This window comes from Enhydra lutris, unplaced genomic scaffold (genome assembly GCF_002288905.1).
Source record: "Enhydra lutris kenyoni isolate GAN:26980312 unplaced genomic scaffold, ASM228890v2 scaffoldscaffold2, whole genome shotgun sequence".
In the NCBI taxonomy this organism is placed as follows: Eukaryota; Metazoa; Chordata; class Mammalia; order Carnivora; family Mustelidae; genus Enhydra; species Enhydra lutris.
In genome coordinates this window covers 7,618,081-7,628,914 of record NW_019154086.1, presented here as the reverse complement: position 1 = coordinate 7,628,914, position 10,834 = coordinate 7,618,081, and positions in this window count along the sequence as shown.

Here is a 10,834-nt window from a genome sequence, read left to right as displayed (position 1 = left end):
CGCTCCTACCTCTGCACCGTCCTTCTCAGAGCTGCTGCAAGCGGGTCTGGAATCTTCTCTGAGGCCGTGTGCCCCAGTGCGTGGTCGGGAGGGTTGACAGGAGGTCTGTGTGGGCGGGCAACTCGGTGTTCGCGGGCAGGACGGACGCGACGGTGTGCGGCCATTCATAAACCAGAAAACACCGTGAAGGTCATCAGCGATCGACCAGCCCCAAATCTAATCTCTTATGGCACTTAACATTTTAGGATTGTTTGCTCAGGATTCGACCCTGCATTCTGCACTATCACCTTTTTCACTTTTATCCCATTGCCCTTCCCATAATCTTGTGCTACCTGGTTTCTAGAGAATAAAAGGCGAGGATTGCGGGTTCTAGAGTAACAAGAGCCTTAGATACGGTGTGCCAACTCCTTTTGGAAATCAAACCGGTTCCCAAAGAGATTGATCACAGTATGTCTCTTTGTGTTTGATCAGTACCTTCAACAGGATCTTAACATCACTACTCTTCTGCTGAGTTAGCCTACTCTGTATGTGGTGCTTTACCTGAAATTCTTGTTTCTTTTAATCTCCATAACAACACCTTGTGTAGATATATATTTTCCATTTTGGAGATTAAAAAGAAGAAGAAGAAGAAGAAGAAGAAAGTAAAGTGAATTGTCCAGCTTTATGCAACTAGCTAATTCATAAAGCTGAATTTAACACGATGTTCCTGCCTAAGGATGGATTAATAGGCCAATGCAACAGAACAAAAAGGCTAGAAACAGACTCATGCAGATATGTAAACATGAACTGTGACCGGGAAAACAGTACAGATCAATTGTGACCCAGAAAACATTACAGATCAATAGGGAAAGGAAGAAGTTTGGATAAACAGTGCTGGCACAATTGGCTATCTGTATTTTTAAAATCTCAGGGAATTATATCAGCCCACACAAGAAAAATCAATTTCAGGTAGATCAAAGGCCTACCTGTGAAAGGGAAAACTTTAAAATGTTTAGAAGAAAATGTGAAATATCTTTATGAATTTGGGAGTAGAGAAGTTCCCAAACAAGTTGCAAAAACAAATAATAAAGGAAAGATTGATACATTTTTAATACATTAAAACTTAAACTTCTGTACAAGAGCCATAAAGTGAAAAGTGAAACCACAAGTTATAACTAAAAAAGTTTGATACAAGTGTACAAATAATTTCTACAACTCAATCAGAAATGGCAAATAACCCAGTACAAAAATAGGCAAATGATATGAACAGATAGTTCATACATAGTAAAGGAGACCTGGGCAGCCATTCAAACATATAAAGACACCCAATCAGGAAAATAATCAGGGAAATTACAGTTAAAAGAGAAATGAGATACTATTTTATGCCCATCTCATGGAAAAACATACACACTTGACAACAGCAACTATTTTCAAGGATATAGAAAAACAGGCTATTTCACACATTGCTGGCAGAGTGGGTATCAATTGATAGAACCACATTAAAGAGCAATTTGGCCATATTTAGTAGATGGGAAATGGGCTACAGTGTTGTATTGTTAGGCCCCTAGCAGACCCCTAAAGTGTAGTGGATTAAAGTCAATTTTATCTTTCTCATAAGTAGAAGTCTTAGGTAAGTATACCAGATCAGTTGTGTAGTCCTGCTCCTCACAGGCAGTTGGAGACCCAGGGTGGTGGTGATTCGGTCAGCTTCAACATACAGCTCCCAGAGTTGTTCTACTCATTGGCCCCACCAGTCACCTACGTGGAAGGAAGGCAACAGAGAATATGGAGAGGTGTGACCTGGTGTTGAGGCACCAGCAGGGAGGCAACACATATCATTTCCATTCACATTCTGTTAGTGACAATGTAGTCATATGGGCACATCTAAGTGAGAGGAAAACTGGGAAATGCAATCATCAGCCGGGCAGCTATGAGCCATCTACCATCCCCATTACAATGGAAGAAGGAAAGAACAGATTTTAGTAGAAACCAATGGTTTCCGGCTCATATGCCTATCCTTGAACCTAGCAATGCCGCTTCTACATGCACGTTTTAGGGCAGTCTTTCTCAAAGGAGGCTGCTGCGAGTGAGTTAAGCCCTAAACAAAATAATCTGAGGGACTATTTTCTCAGTTCTCCCAAGGATAACATGTATCTGGTATCATTCTAGATGTCCAGGGGAGAAGTTAATTCATTCCACACAGTGAATACCTTAGGGCATCAGGGCTTAATGCTATTAGCTGAGAAAAGCTGCCCTAAAGGGCCTCCCCCAACCCCTACACATATACATACACAAGGAGATATATTCATTGAGCATTGTTTGTAGTAGTGAACATAATCTAAATCTAAATCATAATCTAAATTCCATTAACAAGAAAACAGAACTAGATTATGGCATTCATACAGTGAGATACTATACAGCAGTTAAAGAACATGGGCTAGAACGTATCAGTATGTGTAAGCCTCAAAAACAATGTTGAACCAAAATAAGTTCAGAAAGAAAATCATCGTAGCCCCGTTTGTATTAATTTCTAAAATATGTACAAATGTGATCTGTTGTTTATGGATACACATATATGCGCTTAAAAATATAAAACATACCTGGGCCTGATCAACAACAATTTCAAGGGGTTGTTAGAGGTATTATAGCCGATGTTGAAAGTACAAGAAGCCCAAAGAGGGATACAAAAGGGGCTTCATTTGTTTCTGTAATATTTTATTTATTTTTTAAAGGACTTATAAATGTTAAAGTTTCACAAAGCTTGGAGCGGGTACACAGGTCCTTTTAATATCATTTGCTGTACTTTTTGGTAGCCTTTAAGAATTTCACAATAAAAATGTTTCAATCTCATAGAAACACACACTTCTCCCCTCAAGGGGGATATGCACAATTGAACAGAAGAATCTTGCAGAGATCTGTATCCAAGTCTGGATCTACTGTGGAGAATTCCTGAAGCACCTCTGGCCATCTGGTTGCATAAGACAAACTTCTCAGCACGCCTCAAGCCACCACCATACTAGTACTCCCAACTCTGCACTATCGAACCCAACAGCTGCAAACCAAATACCTTCAGAGCAAATAAAAAGCTTCTAAAATCTCCCTGAAATGCTTTGCATATATTGATTATAGGTTAAAAAAAAAAAAAGAAGAACAGAACAGAAGAGCATTATGCAGTCCTTGCTCCAGGCCTCAATATGCTATGATATTATGATACTATCTACCACCGACTGGCTGAGCCAAAGACTTAATTATACTTATTTATAAGCATAATAAGATGTATGCTTATTTACATGATATTGATTGCAAAGCATCCCCTCCTTAAAACATGTTTGTGTTGTGAAATGTTTTGGGGGGTGATATTCTCCAACCCTCAGACAAGGGGCTAGAGTGGAGAATCTGTGTAAATCCAGACTTTCACACATTTTAAAATAATATTTATGTTGTGTAATATATTAAAAATATTCATTCAGTATTTCATGGAGATATGTGGAGCTAATACAGACAAGTTTCCTGCCTTTATGGGGCTTAGAGTAATCAGTCAACATTAATCCAAATTTAAATTATAACTGTGGGGGGCCAGGAGTCCTGGGAGTCCTGGGATCGAGTCCTGCATTGGGCTCCTTGCTCAGCAGGGAGTCTGCTTCTCCCTCTGACTCTTTCCCCTCTCATGTGCTCTCTCTCACTCTTCTCTCTCTCTCAAGTAAATAAATAAAATCTTTAAAAAAAATTATAACCGTGGGAGGTACTAGAGAAGGAAGGTATGAGTTGCATCTGAAGGACAGCAGGAGTTAGCGAGGTGAAGATGGTGGATGGGCAGAGCAAAGAGCACTCCACACAAAAGAAACAACAAAAACCAAGGGGTGGGAGAAGGAAGGGAAACCTCCGAAGGCCTTATAGACCAATACAGATCTTAGAGGAAGAGCAAAAGGCAACCATTGCAAGGTTTTAAAAGGTGAGTGGGTTAAGGGTTGAGAAATCAGATTTGTATTTCAAAAACTGCACAGTGGCTGGCAAACTGGAGGAAGAATTAGAGGTAGCTAGAATGGAAGAGAGGAGTCTGGCTAGGAGTGCCTATGGTCACCCAGGGAAGAGATGATTAGTTTGGACTAGGATTATGGTAGAAAAGAAGGAGAGAAGTGAGTGGACTTGAAAGGAATTTAAGAGGAGGGGGGCCTGTGTGGCTCAGTCAGTTAAGTGGCTGCCTTCAGCTCAGGTGATGATCTTAGGGTCCTGGGATCAAGTCCCGCTTTGGGTTCCCTGCGGGGAGTCTGCTTCTCCCTCTGTCCTCCCCTCCCCGACCCTGTTCGTTTGTTCTCACTCTCAAATAAATAAATAAAATCTTCAAAAAAAAAAAAAAAGAAATTTAAGAGGTAAAATCAGCAGACCTTCCTTGTTGATGGATTGCATAAAGTGGTGTGAGAAAAAGAGGCATCAAGGGTAACACCTAGTTTTCTGGTTGCAAACCTGGATGGATGGTGGTATCACTGCTCACTGACAGAAGTGTTCTACTGTGGTAGCCTCTGGGAGCCTCCTCTACCCAGGTTCCCAGGACCTAATGTCAAATGGTAATGATCAACCCACACCTACTGGGACATGCACGCTGAATTCCCCTGCCACTTTTGAAGACAAAATTTTCCTTTTGCAGATCAACATCACAATGAAAGTCGTTTTAATGAAATAAGTTTTTTTCCAGTTGGCTAATAAACAATCTTTTATTTGACATCACAGAAACAACAGTATGGGAGAATGATGAACCTCTTTAATGGTCTTGGGCAACCTAGAAAAAAGAAGATTTAATATGTCAACAATGCCAAAATGGGTGCAGTCACTTTGGAAGACAGTATAGAGTTCCCTTAAAAAATTAAAAATAAAATTATCGTATGATTCATTAATTCTGCTCCTGGGAAAGAAAATGAAAACACCAACTTGAAAAGATACATGCATCCCTATGTTTATTGCAGTGTTATTTACAATAACCTAGATATGAAAACTACCCAAGTGTCCAACCATAGATGAATGCATGAAGAAGATTATATATGTATTATATGTATATAATGGAATATTAGTCATAAAAAGACTGAAATCTTACCATTTACATCAACATGGATGGATCTAGTGGATATAATGCTAAATGAAGTAAGTCAGAGAAAGCCACATACCATATGATTTCATTCATTCCTATATGGAATTTAAGAAACAAAACAAATGAACAGAGAAAAAAAGAGACTAATTAAAAAAACAGACTCTTAAATATGGAGAACAAACTGGTGGTTGCCAGAGAGGTTGCAGGGGAGGGGAATGAAATAGGTCAAGGGGATTAAGAATGTACTTAGCATGATGAACACTGAGTAATGTACAGAATTGTTGACTCACTATATCGTACACCGATGCTAATATAATTTAATTATGTTAATTATACTGGAATTTTTTAAAAAAATTTAATAAATCAGAAAAAAAATGTCAACAATGCTGAATGAAAGCCAAATGACATCTTTGTGTATTATACAGACAAAAGTTTCATGGTATTTTCAACAGAGAACTACGGTGGGTGAAACAGTACACAGCAGTATAGGCACGTTATGATAAGTCATATCACATAGTCACTTTACAAAGGAAAGAATTACACACTTCCCACCTTCATAGTAATAATGTCCCAGGTTCATTAATAGTAACGGTAGTAGTTCGAAAGAAACGAAGAACTACTTTTAAAAAAATTTTAAGTATCATTATGTTGAGACGCACTATCAAATTGGCCCAACAAAATAAAAGGTGTTCAAAAATTAGCTCCATGGGACGCCTGGGTGGCTCAGTGGGTTAAGCAGCTGCCTTTGGCTCAGGTCATGATCCCAGGGTCCTGGAAGCGAGTCCCATAAGGGGATCCCTGGTCTTTAGGGAGCCTGCTTCTCCCTCTGCTTGTGCTCTCCTCTGCCTCTCTGACAAATAAAATCTTTTTGAAAATTAGCTCTTTGTTAAAAAGAGGGGGAAATGGACAGCAATTATCTAATTTTAATAAAACAATATTATCCACCACATTAGTGTTGTGTTGATTCTACAGTCTTATATGTGTATAATATGTAAATTTATTCTGATTTTATAGTAGTGTAAGAGCTGTGAGTATAAGGACTTTAGACATGATTTTATGAATATACATATTTAAGTGTTATTACAAATAATTCAAGTCAACATCAGGGGCTTAGGAGTTTTGTTTCCCTTAAAGAGGTCTGAACCTTTTTCAACTTCAGGAACCCCTGAGTAAGAGAATAAAACCAAATTTCAGCTAGATATACAAGGCCTTCCATGATCTGCCCCACATAATATCACAGTTTCATTTCCTGTTGCTCTCCTATTCAAATTTGAGGTCCTCACAACACTGTAGTTTCCATGTTTTTACTTTAGCTGTTCTTTTTCCTTGGAACAACCATCTAAATTTCCTCGGCTAAAACAAGCCTCACAGCCCATAGACAGGCCTCAGGATTTTAATCCTTCCAGAATGACAACTAATGGTTACTTACTCAGCTGGATAAATGTCTGACATCTCTCCTGGTAAGATGTACATGGGGGATTCTCCCACATTACTGAGAAGTATGGATGGGCACTTGTCAGGTCACATAGTGGGAAGCAACAGGGTCCCACTAAGCCAGAGAAACCACACCAATAGCGCAGCCAAAATGCAGCCTTCTCTCTAAAACAGGCCTTCACAGGCTGGAAGAGTGGTCACTCCCAGTCACTCCCCAAAACTTCTCAAGTATTTTGCTTTACAAATATGGGCTTCTGGGGTGCCTGGGTGGCTCAGTCGTTAAGCATCTGCCTTTGGCTCAGGTCATGATCCCGGGGTCCTGAGATTGAGCCCTGCATCGGGCTCCCTGCTTGGTGAGAAGCCCACTTCTCCCTCTCCCACTCTCCCTGCTTGTGTTCCCTCTCTTGCTGTGTCTCTCTGTCAAATAAACAAATAAAATCTTAAAAAAATATATGAGCTTCTGGTGAGAAAAGACAAACCACTTCAGTCTACGTTTGTTATAACCTTTTTGGTGTGAAGATCTGTTCAGGAAAATCAGAAATCTATGCAGGCTGTATTTATTTTTCACTCAAATTAATTAACTCATTTATTGAATACCATGAGGAAAAAATACGTACTCTGAAAACACAAATTATATACTGGATTGATTATAAAACCACCAATGAGAATAATCCGCATTGCTTTTCAACTACTAAAATGTTAACTGTCTGAGCATATTTGAGAAGTAAAAATACCAAAACAGGTTTCTAAACTCTCATCCTAAAATTAGATCTAGGTGAGTGGCATGTGGCCTACAGCTCGTAGGTCACTGATTTAAAGAAAAAGAAAAAAAAAAAAAAGATTCTTCCTCAAGACAAAGTGTATATGGCTGATGGATTCAGAAACAGCATGAAATTTTATCTATTTTACTTTCTATTTGCTTGTAGGTTCTTAGAGTTCTAATCAAATTTCAGGTTTTGGAATACTTATCTAAAAAATACTTACCTAATTCATTTTCTAATTTCTGGTTTATTTATGCATATGATGCTTGCATTCTATACCCCATCTGTAGAATCTTCAAGTTTTTTTTCTTCTACATTTATTCTATTTACCTACAGCAGAGTTTCCCCAAAATAACAGATGAAGTGTCAGTCCCGCAAAATATTCTGAGAAAAAGAAATTTGAAGTCAACTAAGTTTGGGAAATTGTATATATGATATTCAAGTCACATGAACATTAAATACTCTGAGAAATCCTGAAATAATAAAACCCATTTAGCCTTCTTTAATTCAGTATTTACTAGACTTATCTGAACTTGAAACAAGAATAATTTTTTAGAAATGAATTCCACATCCTATAGAACTAGTGTCCTGCAGAAAATGCTTTGAGAAATGCTGATCTAAAGTCACCTTAATCATGATCCTGTCATGATCAAGTCCAGAATCAGGCTCCCTGCTTGGCAGGGGGTCTGCTTCTCCCTCTCCTTCTGCTCCTCTGCCCTGCTTGTGCTCTCTCTCTTTCTCACTCGCTCTCTCTCTAACAAATAAATTACAATAAATAAAATAAGTAAGTAAGTAAGTAAGTAAGTCACCTTAAAAACAAAACAAAACCTCCTCAGAGGAGAAGGGATTCTCAAATGATATAGGGGGCTGCTGGAGAGAGTGAGGGATGACCCTTATAGTAACCAAAAGCTGAGCAAGACTGGGAGAAAAGACTAATGCTCACGGCAATCAGGATTGCTGCAGTCAACCTAGACATTTTAAGTCCAGAAGAATCCATTCAGGTTGAAGCAACTGAGCAATCTCAAGAGAGCCAGAATAACAATGACAGCTACTATTATTGCCGTTTGTACTTTTATTTCTGCTTCAATTCAGTAATTGCTTAGAATGGGAAAGGTACCACACCAACATTATCTCTAACCTCATAAAATGCCAATATGAGAAAGAAGGAAACCCTTGTTACTGCATTATTCCAGCTCAGTCTGTAAAATTTCTTCACTGAAGCAATTGTTCTCCCCCTGGCCCTTTTTTAGATTTTATTTATTTATTTGACAGAGAGAGAGCACAAGCAGAGAGAGAGGGAGAAGCAGGCTCCCTGCTCAGCAGGGAGCCTAATGGAGGGCTCCATCCCAGGACCCTGGGATCATGACCTGAGCTGAAGGCATATGCTTAACTGACTGAGCCACCTAGGCACCCCTTCAATTGCTCTCCCTTTGTTCTCTAAGCCATTCATTACCCTCTCTGGAGCCTTTCCTAATGCAACTAATTCTAGTATAAAACAAGTTAAAGCCTTTGGGCACCTGGGTGGCTCAGTGGGTTAAGCCTCTGCCTTCAGCTCACGTCATAATCTCAGGGTCCTTGGATCGAGTCCCACATCGGGCTCCTTGCTCAGCAGGGAGCCTGCTTCCCCACCTCTCTCTCTCTGCCTGTTTGTGATTTCTGTCTGTCAAATAAATAAATAAAATCTTAAAAAAAAAAAAAGTTAAACTCCACTGATGACTTTGGTCTACTTAACCATACCCCGTCTGGTTTCCACCATTAATCAAATAGTTGTACATGCTAGAGGCGTCTGGGTGGCTCAGTCAGTTGAGTGCCCGACTCTTGATTTTGGCCCAGGTCATGATCTCGGGGTCATGATTTCAGGGTCATGAGATTGAGCCCCAAGTCCAGCTGTGTGGTCAGTGCAGAACGTGCTTGAGATTTTCTTTTTCTCCCTCTTTCTCTGCCTCTCCCCTTGCTTGATCACGAAATAAACAAACAAACTAGCTAAATAAATAAACAAAATCTTTTAAAAAATAATAATTGTACATGCTACATCTGATCAGACCTATGATCACCTAGGCATGGCAGGGTATTTTGAAATTATTTCCCAAAGCTCTTTTAAAATTATGCAAGAAAATACATCTTTACTCTCAAAGGCAAATTCAAATGCCTAAAAGAGACCAAGGAAGTAACATAAATGAGGGCAGCTGGTCAGGAATAATCAATAGTTGGTGACAGACTGTGCTGATCTAGAGAGAATGTTCCATCCAAAGGGCGTGACCATTAACTTTGGCAGATTGTTGTCAAGGAAAAATGTGAGCCCGGTATTGCTTGATCTTATTTTTTTCAAATGAAGCCAGAAATACAGTTTTTTCATGAGATTTCCCAATTTTTAATATGCTTACAATTAACTAATTTCTTATAAACATTAGCAGGGCCAAAACAACATTAATTTCAAGCTGTTCACTCATGTTCTCATCAGTCAACTTCTACTAAACACTGCATTGCCTCTACCATCTTCCATCTACCCCACTGATCACTCCCTCCAACCAGTAGACCAGGGGCACTTTCGACGGACTCACAAAACCAAAAGATTTTCCAGTACTGAAGTCATATTTAAAACCTCAGAGTCAGAAGTTGATTATAAAAAGGAGGCCCCCAGTTATTTTGAAAGATGGTAGCAAGGTTAAAATGCCCCTTGAAAGCTCAGGCAATTATCATGAGCCTTTTCTATGATGCATTATATGCCAGACTGACTCTAAGTATGAGGAGACCACTAGCCCTGCCCTAGTAACCAAATATTTTTTCTTCCTCCTCTCCAAACTGATTTGCCAGATTACTTTTGGAGATGAGATTCAGGCTCAGCTAGGGCACAGGGTGGGGTAGTCCTCTGTGACATTCTCATGTCACCAGGAGTGCTTGTTAGAGAGGTGGCTAATGCCACCTGATACATGTATTATTCAAAGCTAGGGTTCAAGGTGTGGCCTATGGTCTTTTAAGATCAACATCATCACTAAGTCCCCAGAGATCAACATTATCTCAGAGAAGAGCCAAAGAGAAGAAGATGGGAAGAGGTAGTCTCCATGAGAATGGAGGCTTCCTCTGCCTCATTGTCCACGTGCTGCTTCAAGGTAAGAAGGGACCAGAGCAAAATCAAAGCGAACATATAGCTTCTGAGAAACAGACAAACCAGGCTAATTTTTGTTATTCCTAGATAGTCAACACCTGAATGTTCATTTTGGTAAACATGAAAACTCAGAACACTGGCAGCTTTGTACCTTTTTGTAAGATCTTTCTCTCCCTATGCTTCTCTTGGCCTCTTCTCTTTCCCCATGTCTTTCTCTTTCCAGGTATATAACCTAACTGCATGTTTCTGGGTGTCAACTAATGTTAAAAAGAAGACAATTTTTTTACAGCTCTCTTGAAGTAAATTAAATGGAACAGAGAAAAGGCTAAAGAGAAGAAGATGATGAGAAGATCTGTCATGAAAAAGGGAAACATTTTCAGCGAAATTTTTTTCAGTGTAGATTGTTTTTCTCATTCATTGTCGAAAATGAACAATGAGGGTTAGTATAATATCAAAGATCGAACTGAATAG